The sequence below is a fragment of the Pyrgilauda ruficollis genome, unplaced genomic scaffold (genome assembly GCF_017590135.1).
Source record: "Pyrgilauda ruficollis isolate IOZ18807 unplaced genomic scaffold, ASM1759013v1 scaffold78, whole genome shotgun sequence".
Taxonomy (NCBI): domain Eukaryota; kingdom Metazoa; phylum Chordata; class Aves; order Passeriformes; family Passeridae; genus Pyrgilauda; species Pyrgilauda ruficollis.
In genome coordinates this window covers 1313859-1324840 of record NW_024529710.1, presented here as the reverse complement: position 1 = coordinate 1324840, position 10982 = coordinate 1313859, and positions in this window count along the sequence as shown.

Genomic DNA, 10982 nt, shown 5'->3' with positions numbered 1-10982 from the left:
CTACATTTCTGATTATTTCTAGAGTAGATATTGCTCTCTTACACTTCTGCATTATATTTCAATTGGTCAAGGATCCTCTACAGACAATGTTAAGACCAACGAATTGAGTGATTGTCTAAATAAAAGCCACTTGACGTGCAAGCTACTGCTAAGATATTGCTGCACAGACCTCCTTCAAACTGTACTATTAAAATTCCTCTGGCCTCTTAAATGCTGTTTTGTGCCTTGATGCTGCTGCAATATCTGCACAATAAAGCACAGTGGACTTTTCAGAGGGGCTTTAGAAGAGTTCTTGTGAAGGGAACAGTTATTCTGATTTTGTCAAGCTCTCATTTAATGTAGGTCAGTCACAATAGGAAGAAACACAGAAGCATCAGCAGTTTACCCACTGCTGGGAGTGTCTCAGACAAGAAACAAGGTGATGTCCCTGTCCCTGTTATCTTGGTCTCCAGCATGTGTACATTAGGAGACTATACAGCCCTAAGTTCCTACCTGAGTGCTCTCACCACCTTTATTGTAAGCTGTTGTTTCCAGAGACTTTGTGATCTCAATCACAAGGTTGCAAGCAGCAAAGGGTTGAATTACAAACTGTCTGTACAGGCCTAGTCCAAGTCACACTAATTCAAGAGCTGACATGAGCCAGTTTTACTCTGACACAAATAATTTGCTTCTTAACATGGGTCACAGCTTACATACTGTTCTCCATACCATAAGCCAATGGAATTATTTGCTCCAGTACCATCTTTCACGTCACTATCAAAATTGGACCTGTGGTAGGTGGTTATTGTTGACTTCTTTTCTAATAGGACGAGAAGTCTTATTCCAATCACATAAAAATTAATGAGACTATAAAATTAAGTGCTGACAAAGTACAAAAGATTATACTCTCTTCCTTTCAGAATGCGTAATGTATGTTCCTTTGTAGCAAGGGTTCATATAAGCATGCTTCTTCCTATTTGTGTATTTTGCTGCTACTGTACATCCGTTGCAAATAGCATCGTTTTCTGGTCAAAAATCTCTCACCCACTACTTGATTACTATAGTAAAATCTGCTGTCAAAACATTATTCCTGATATCTTCTCAAGAAACTTTCCTGCCTTGCCTCAGATGTGGCCCCAGATGTATACATGCTGAGGATTCCTACAACACTCAGCAAAATTTCCAGACATTGGATCCATTCTCTTGACCACATGGACTCAGATGGCTTATGGACTGGGTAAGAGAAATGGCTACCTGGAATTTCTTGTGCTGACAGCCCTAAGCATACAGAAACACTAACCACTGAAAATCACAAGGGTTGAAAAAATGAACTTGATTCAAGAGAACTTTCTTGGGTCTGAGTGTGAAAATCCTGTTAAATCTTGTTTTCCAAGCTGTATTTGAAGGATTAAGTACCAATAGTTTCTTTTCTTCAGGTTTCAGAATTCTGCAAGATATTATGTGTGAGACTTGGTAAAACTGTAGCTCCCACAGCCCATTAAAAATTAAATCTAAGTACCCTTAACACAGTGAAGTCAATGAAGATTTCCGAGGTCAGCTTGAGTCAAAGGACAATTTGGTAGCTATGTTAATGGACCCATATTCAAGGAACCTAAGTACATAATCAGCAGTAATAACAATTCTGCAAGACAAATTAGATGGTTAATAACATGTAAATAGAACCACGGTATTCAGATTACGTCATTAGTAGTAGCTGTGTAACTGCAATGTCGTCAGAGGGAACACAGACAGACCTAGATAGAAATTGCCAAACTGTTTTGTTGAGAGGGAAGAAAGGGTGGAGAGCTGGATTCCACCCTCCCAGCTGTGTCGGTTGTATAAAGTTAACAGAGTGGAAAGTACTACAAATTTAATTTTGCCTTGGAAAGCCTGCCAGTTTTCCATATTCACATTTCTTTTATAGACAATGCCTCACTCTTCCTCACTACTCTCTTACTTGCTGTCAGGCATCTCCTTTCCAATTTATTATTGCATTTCTTCTTGACATGTTTTGTTTCTTCTATTTAATCTCCTTGTAAATAAAGCTATGGTGGCATGCAAAATGTCATCACTTGCCTCAGAGAGGACATGGAGGTGATATATAGCTCCTCTATAGATCCTTCCACAAGGAGCCACAACTCACTTTGGTGTCTAAGCTGTGTGAATAAAGAGGATATGACCACCTACGTTCCCATGGATATGACATTGGCTACAATGCCCTTATTTGTTGCAGTGGAAATGGTGTCAGCTTCAAAGGTAAACATTCTTGTTATTATAAACCTATGCAATGACAGGACAGTGATGCATATTTACTCAGTGTTTTGGTGATCATTTCTCAGACAGTTATAAATTATTTCTTAGATGAGAGCTTTTTATACTTGATGAACAGCAGATGATTGTCACTACTTCACTGTTTAATTTTTAAATTAATTTGAAGTATAATTCTCCAACTATAAAGTGCTCTGAGACTACTAAGAAATTAATCACATTAAATGAACTTCATTATAAATCATCATCCTTACATGACTCTCAAAATCAGGCACTGGGAGAAATTAATGCATCAAAACAGGATTTCAAGGCCTCATTTAAACAGAAAAGGCATTTCAGAATTGAGAAAACACTAGGTATATATTGAAATTGTGGAATTGTGTGGAACTCCTTCATCAAAGTTATATAAACCCCAAGTTTATACATAGTGAGAGCATACAAGTTTGTAACATCTCTAAAATTTAAACTTGTGCATTAAGCTCATATTATAAAAAAATTTTAAAAGCATTATAGATCTGAGCAGTGACCTACAGTCTCATACTTATACCACTGAAAAACTTCCAGTAATTACATTTAAGACAAAAAAGCCAGTCATGCATGAATAAAAGCAAATATGTTGCACTGTCTATGAAAAACCATGACATCTTCATATTGAAAAGAAAAACAACAAACACACAAAATATAGTTATTAAACTTGTTAAAAAAATTCACAATGTTTAAAGAGACATTGGAAGATAAAATATGAAGTTACAGTTTGTAACTATAGTTTGCTTTTCTGGTAAAATCCAATCCTTTGAGATGAGAAAGAAAAAGGAATAAACTACTTCTGAATATGGGACTGCCAATTTTTATAACCATATAGATATTTGCAAGTCTTAAGTGCAATGTCAGAAAGCAAAGACAACAGGCTAAATATCCAAGCTATTCAGCTGGGGCAGCCATGCAGAATATTCAATCTGAAACAGGAAACTACACATTATGAAAACATAACTTCCTTTTTTCAAATACAGTTTTAAATTTTATTGAAACAAAGTTCAGAGGATTTGAACTTGAGTAGGCGGCTTCTTGTGTTAGTCTTTCTGCTAAATGCTCAGCTATCTAGAGGTACTATTCAGTGGCCTACACTAAACTCTGGAGACCACTATTATGAGTAGTTTAGGAACTTGCCTCTGCTCAACTCAACCATTTTTTCTAGCACCTGCTAGGCTGGTTTTTTGGTTTGTTTTTTTTTTTTTTGGTGGGTTTTTTTTTTTTTTTTTTTTTGGTTTTTTTTGTTTTTTTTTAAATTTTACCATACAGAATATGAAAGGAAAATATAAGCCTGAAAAGCTAAGTTTGTAAAAACTTTGTAAAATTTTGCCAAAACAACAAACAAGCCGCTGAGAATTAAATGCTACAGTGAAATATTGGAAGCCAACACAAATTAAATTTTAGATACCACTCAGCTCTTCAGAATTATTTTAAAGAAACTGGTATATAATACACAGATTCAAACTTGCAACTGCAAATTTAAGCATTTTTTAAATGGAACTACAGTGTCTTAATTGTAAAAAGATATGCTAACCAAGGGGGTAAGCCTAACCAAGGGGGTTGCAGGTCTATTGGACATATAGAAAACAGAATGCAAAACAAGAATCATCTAGATCCACACTAACTAGACTTAAATTTAATATGCAAGATAATTCTTAGACTTCTATAAGGTTTTAGACTCCATAGAGTTCAAAATTTTTATCCAGATGGTTTTTGAAATTTCAGGGAAGTTTTGGAATTACTGACAGACTTTCCATAAACAGCCAAAAAGTTTCCTCAATCTGAGTGAATTCCCTAAAAAGAAAAGGTTTTAAAAAGGTTTGGGGAAGAGTGGAGTTAATTCTTGCTCCCTTATTTTTCTACACATGAGCAGACATGTCATGGTCAACAGCTGAAAGCAGAAAATACTAATGCACAGAGTCCAGACAGCATACTCTTAAAAGGTTTGTTTTTCTTAGCTGGTTTATGCCTACTTGATGAGGCAAAGGTCTACAAAATGAGTATTTTACGACCCCAGAACAAAAACCAAAAGGCAACTTTGCTGCCCCTGACCCTATGCACCAGAAAAATAGAAGTAAAAAAATTTTTAAAAAATGGTAGAGGGGCTGCCTTCATTTTGCTCCAAAATAAACATTTACTTGCTTTTTAAAGGAGGGAGGGAGGAGAGAAGGAAAATATTGACTTAATGGAGCATAAAAGAAAACAAAGTTTGTTAAGTTCCTTTGTTGCTCTCTAGAGAATTACCTCATTTAAATGCAAGACCCATTTATGGATAATGGGAAAAATAAAAGCTTTGTGAATGTAGGCAAGAAAAATTCTTACACTTGCAGAAAACATTGATGAGTCAATATCTGCTTATTTGGAAGATTTATTTAGTGTAACAGATAAGTACTTTAATTAAAGCTTCCATCTGTGGAAGCTGACAAACACTGCACCTTTACTGTTTCTGACCGTGATAATGCTGAAGGGGAATGTTTCTGTGCAACAATGTCACCAAGGTCATTATACAGTATTTAATGATTATGTTGAAAAAACGGAGCTTCGCACACTTATCTCTGATGTGAATGTAAATGTGACCTTTTCTAAAACTAAAAAGGACATGAATATAAAGAAGGAGTAACATATTCCACTTATTTCACGGTACTTCAGCAAGAAGGCAGATCTAAATCAAGAGTTACAAGTGAATATGACACCACTGTAAGTGTACTTCAATTTACAAAATATAAAAACTGCAGATATTAGCTGTATGGGTATATGAGTATTGATATCTCTGTGTGTTCTTTTGATTACATTTTAGTCATTTAGATGAGTTTAGTTTAGTATTTTAGTTATATTTGTTATGTGTATTGAAACTGCTTAAATGTTCCTTTGTCACCAGAGATAGTGTATCATCAAGATGCAGAAACACAAATTCATTAAACAGAAGCAAATGGTAAAAAAATGCTTTATAAGTAAACCTAACTGAGATACAAGGAAAAATGCAGAAGAAACATCAAGTGTAATAGATTATATGTGGATTGCAATATGCATACATAAATGCACATGAAATTTATGGGACTAGCAATAAAGGTGAACATATACCAAAGTGTCATCTGCGATAACAGGCCACTCCTACTAGCATGAGAGACAAGATGCAGAGGTGGAAGATTGGAAGACTGGTGTACAGGTAAATCAAAATTACTGCTCAAGCAACTGCATTATCCAAGAAAAGAGCTTCATTATAGAGGAGATAAAGTAGGCAGTAAATGATCAACACAACTACCTAGTTTTCCATAAGGTTGTCATACAATTGTCAACACAAGATGTTTTGTTACATAACAAAGGGTTCCAAATAAACTCATAGTTACAGTGCCATCATGGGTAACACATCTTAATACTCCACTGTTGGCAATGCTACGCTCATACAACACTTTAACCAAATCAATAAAAATCATTGAGAAAGTGTGAAATGAAACATATGGGCAAATCTGTCTTACTATCACAACTCTGGGATATTCCAAAAAGCATCTGCCTTGTTCAGTGCCCTTCATTTTATTAAATCCTAGAGGTTCCAAGTGTTCTTTTTTATAAAGACTGTGAAATCGATTAACATATAAATATTTATTTAATTGTTTTTACCAACAGTGTCTAGTTTCAGAATTATTGATAATAGGCTTAAGCTTCTGAGAAAAATGCATGAACTTTGGTCTGTAAGAAAATTTACTAAGAATCTGCTGGTAGATCAAGGCACAATGATGCACAATTATATAAGTGGTTTCATCCCATTATGGAACACCGTACTGCAGAAGTTTTAAGTTGTCAATAATATGGAAGTACATGTGCCAAATGAATATCAAAAGTACAACCATGAAACATCTCACAATGTATCTTGCTTATTCTATCTCACACTTGCAAAAAGAGTTGGTATATTTCTTAGAAGTGTTTCTGTGATTTATGATTTCTAGGATCACATTTTCTTCATTGCAGTTATTTAACTGTCCTATTGCAAGCATACTTGCAAAAGTCTGCCCCTGCAGACACATAATAATGTTCAAAACATGTCTGTATTTCCACGAAAAATAGTTGCAGTTAAACTTTTCCCTTGTTGCTACAACTGCATCTTCATGTTTCAGAAGTAATTACTTAGAGACACCACATTCCTACTTCATTTGATAAGCAAAAAATGCTTATCCTTTCCAGCCAAAAAAATCACAGGTCAAAGCTGCACTTATGATTGCAATCACATCCTCTAACGATGCCAGCAGAAAAATAAAATGTTGCTACAAAGGCTGTTACTGTCACTAGCTACACATCTCTTTCCCCGTTTGGTTATGTGACCAATGCTGTCACCTGTGACACGGTAAACAGGGAAGGCCAAGAAAGCACAGCCATTACCTTTAGTGAGATGCAATTTCTGCACTGGCAGCAATATTCAGTAACGCTCAGTAGCATTCAAAGGTAATGGAGAAAATTAATTTTTTAAACATGACTCTTAAGACATTGTCCCCTCTCATTTCATCACAGGTCTCAATTATGAAGATTGTGTTTAGAATAAGTGGCAAGAATTAGCACCAATAACTAATTTTTTGCCTTATTTTAAACATATACTCACAAGTCTTACCAGATGTGGGCTTATATGGAAAAGAATACCAAAGAGTAAATGTGAAACATAACAAGGAATCTCCTTTCTCGTGATCCTTTTTCTTGAAAAATGAGAACTACACATTGTTTTGGTGGAGCACCAAGGTTAACTCTTTAAAGAGTCTTTTATCACATCTTTTAATGTTATTTTAGTTCTGATATGCCAATTTTTTTTTCCACTTAGCATAAACTGAAAATCTCACTTCTCTTACCTAACCTAAGACTTTCATACAACCTGGACATCTGTAGGCCTGAAAAGTAAGCTCTCTTAGTAATTGTGGGCTCTTAGAAAAGATGTATTTTGAAGTACTGCTTGCCAAGACAAAGAGGGCAAGGTCAGAGTCCAAGACCAAACCAAGATTTACACTGATTTTCCTTTATTTGATTTTCACTGTAGCTGGAAATTGAACTGCAATAAAATTAACCAGCATAGTTTTCTTATAAAGGAAATTTAGCTGTCAAAATTGTAAGATTTTCAAATTATATCTGATTGACCAGAAATGCCAAACCTCATGACAGTCAGGATTCACCCGAAAGAGCTGGTGATAGAGCATCTGTCCCTGAATTCAACAAAACCAGAACAGTTCTGGCAAAGTTTATCAGCACAGTTCATTGCTGCTTCTCACTTGCTTTGTCAAATGTGACTAGCATCTCCTTGCAGGGATGAGACCATGACATAAGCAAAACAATGCAAAGCAAAAGAAAATTATTCTTGAGGTTGGTTCCTAAATTATTCTGGAGGTTTGTTCCTAAATATGTTTTTTTTTTTTTTTATCTTCTAATCAATATCAGTGTAGAAAACTACACTGAAAAAAGAGGCTAGGATATATAAAAGAAAAAGGCCAAGTTAAAAATCTACAATTTCCATAATTCTTAAGAATTTATAATGCCAGGTGAAATGTCAATATACTGCTCAAAATACAAGAAATTCTTTGCCAATAGCTTACTGGATTCCTTTCCTCAAATTTACAGCTCACTCTTTTCCTTTAAACTTTTCCAGGGACATTGTTTAATTTTTGTATAAATTTTAAAAAGCATTAGTTTTAAAATTCCTTTTAAAAAGTGCTCAAAGTGCATCCCTTACCAAAACAGAACGGTATTGGACTGTGTTTTGTGAGAATTACATTCAGTTTTTTAATACAGCTTCTAAAACAGTTAAAAATATTGGCCAGTTTTGCAAGTGTGTATGTATTGATTCAATAATCTGCTCAGCCCTGTGAGAGTACACAGGCATGCATATGTGTCAGGTAAGAATCTAAATAAGTAAGAATTTAATGTATAGGCAATTCACTTCAAGGTCATGCTTAAAATTATCCTGGCTTTAGCGACATTTCAGTGAAAAAATATTGAAGAGGTTTAGCATTTCCTCAAAGGATTGCCAGAAATATAAAATCTTGACTTGCAACCCGGGATTCACAGAAAAACCAATCTAGAAAAAACACTAGGTAAATGTGAGCCCACAAATTGGTAAGAGTGTTTTGGAAAACTGCAAGTGAAGGATAATAACCTAGGCAAATGTAAGGTTCACATTAAGCACTAGCCTAAGAACCTTGTATATTAAACCCACAAAAAGATCATGTAAACTGATTTTTATTTAAAAATCATCAATTCATCTAAACCCTGAATTTTACTTGCACAAAATGCTTTCTGGGACCCCAGAAAGTGTCCTTTCCGCCCACTGTGGCATGCTTCCCTCCTTTCAGGAGCCATCCCAAAGCAGAAGTCCAGGAGCAGCAGGAGTGGGCTTGCAGGCCTGGAGAGAGGAAGCACTAAAAGCCCTGCCTGAAACTTGCTGGCAGAGCAGATTCCTGACAGGATGAAGACAAGTATCTTCTTACTGTGGGTGCATTTTCTTGAGCAGGCCAGATGAAATCTCAGGATCCTCTGAGACGGGGTCGGTATCGCCACCCAACACGACACCTTGCTGAGGTGCTGGGCAGCTGTTAGCATCCACCACCACATTCCCTGGAGCCACACGAACACAGTGGCCTCTCAGTGCTCAACTCTCAGTGCTGTGGGACACACACCAGGTATCAGGCCCTTGGAAGAAAGGAATAAAGACTCCAGAGCCAGAGGTCAGCAGGGGTGGGTCAAAGCGGGCAGGAAATACTTGGGTGGGATGTGGCCACTGTTTTATCCCTCAGGCTCCCTGGCCCACAGACTCTCCTGTGATGTCTGTTTTCAATAAATGCTGCCATGGGACAAAGAAAAACCTTACTATCTCCATTGCTTGGGCATAATCTGTCAGAGCTGCACCTCAGACTGGAGGTGGACTTCTTCCAAAGAGGCAGAATTCCAACTCTCCCTCCCCCTCCTCCAAAAGACCTTCTTATGTTAGCACATTTTAATATGCATGAACGAGTCAGGTATATTAACTCCCACTTATTAAAATCAGATAATTGCAAATATGTATGTGGGTTTGTGGGTTTCCAAGCAAAGTCGGAAAAAAAAGAGGTTTTCATGAATGTTATTTTGGCAAATATTTTTCCCAAGGGCATAGGCTAGTGAACAAAATGATTAGAAGAAATTACAGTATGTACCATGAGTACTTTTTGGTATGCACAGAACAATTTAAGGCATTACAATGTCATACTGCCACATGGAAAAAAAAAACCCAAAAAAAAAAAAAAAAAAAAAAAAAAAAAAAAAACCACAAAAAAAACCCCCCTGCAGACGTTTCAATTTATTCAGAAAATCATACTTTCTTTACCGTCTGATACAGAAGTTTTAAAAGCAAAATAAGATTTTTAATACCATGCTTTGAGCACAATGTCGATTACAAGTTGGAGAATGTTTATTCAAAAAAAAAAACCCAAAGTGAAAATTTCTTATGGCTTTAATCCAAATCCCTTTGAATCTGTAGAGTTTTTCCCAATGACTTCAACTGGCTTTGGTTCAGGCCTCAAAACCATTTGTCATGATAAGATGCAACCACTCACATCAGAGCAGTGCACCCAGAGGAAGGGCTACATCTGCACATGATGCACCCACAGCCAGGCAGCCTGCACCAAGCCCAGGGGCGCCAGCAGCCTCTTAATCCACGGATCTCCTGGGGAACAGAGGATGCCTTTCATAATGCCTTTGTACCATGTCTTGCATGAAGCCTCACCCACCATCAGGGTGCTCATCTTGCCTGCAGTAAGAATTCCATTGTATCCCATGTGTTTCCCTTCACAATGCCTGTAGAAGCACCCACAATTTTGCTCTTTACAGCAAAAACAGCAGAAAGCTAAACAACTTACATGGAGTCCCACATGGTGCTAAGTGACAGACATGGGCATTCAGTCCAGAATTAACCTCATTCCTTGAACAAACATGATTAGGAAAAATACTCAGCCCCTGCCCTCATGCAGCACTATCTCAGTGTCTCAGCACCTCCAACACAGTTGGCCAGAACGACTGGCTTGAGGCTGAGAAGAGTAAGGAGTATTCACTCCATTCCCTGCTGTGGCTTTTGCTGGGTGTCCCAGAGCAGGAAGAGCCCTGAGCTCAAAGCATGCCATCTGTTTTGCAGATGAATTCCTCATTTGTTTGGTTGGATTTGCTTCTTTTAAACTGAGGAAGCTGTGTCCACAAGGGTAGCAGACATCAACAGCAGAGGAATGCTACAGCAGATACCTGGATAAAATAACAGGTAAAGAAATCACAAAAATAGTCACTAATTATAAGGAAAGACATGGAAAAACATCAATGAACATCCAGCGTTTACATTTAATAGGATGTAAAATTGAAGGCCACAGCAAAGTCAGGAGTGAACTTGTGCTGAAAACCAAAGATCCACACACCCACTCAATTGGGAATGTGTGAGTCTGCAAGTTAGTGAACAACAAAATTCTTATGCCACTGTCTTTTTGAAATGTCAGGACTGAGTCCATTCATAAGCATGCCTATTTATAAATATATAAAATTTGTCTTTTAGTCTGCCTTAAGAAAACAGTATTTCCAAGTAGAGGAGATGTAATAGTGAATAGTGCTATGGTTGTCCTCTGAGAAATATCTGAGAGGACAAGGGAGAGGGATATAATACAGGCATAAGGAACAGAGGAAGCAAAGACATATGAAATACCTTTCCTTCATAAAGAAAC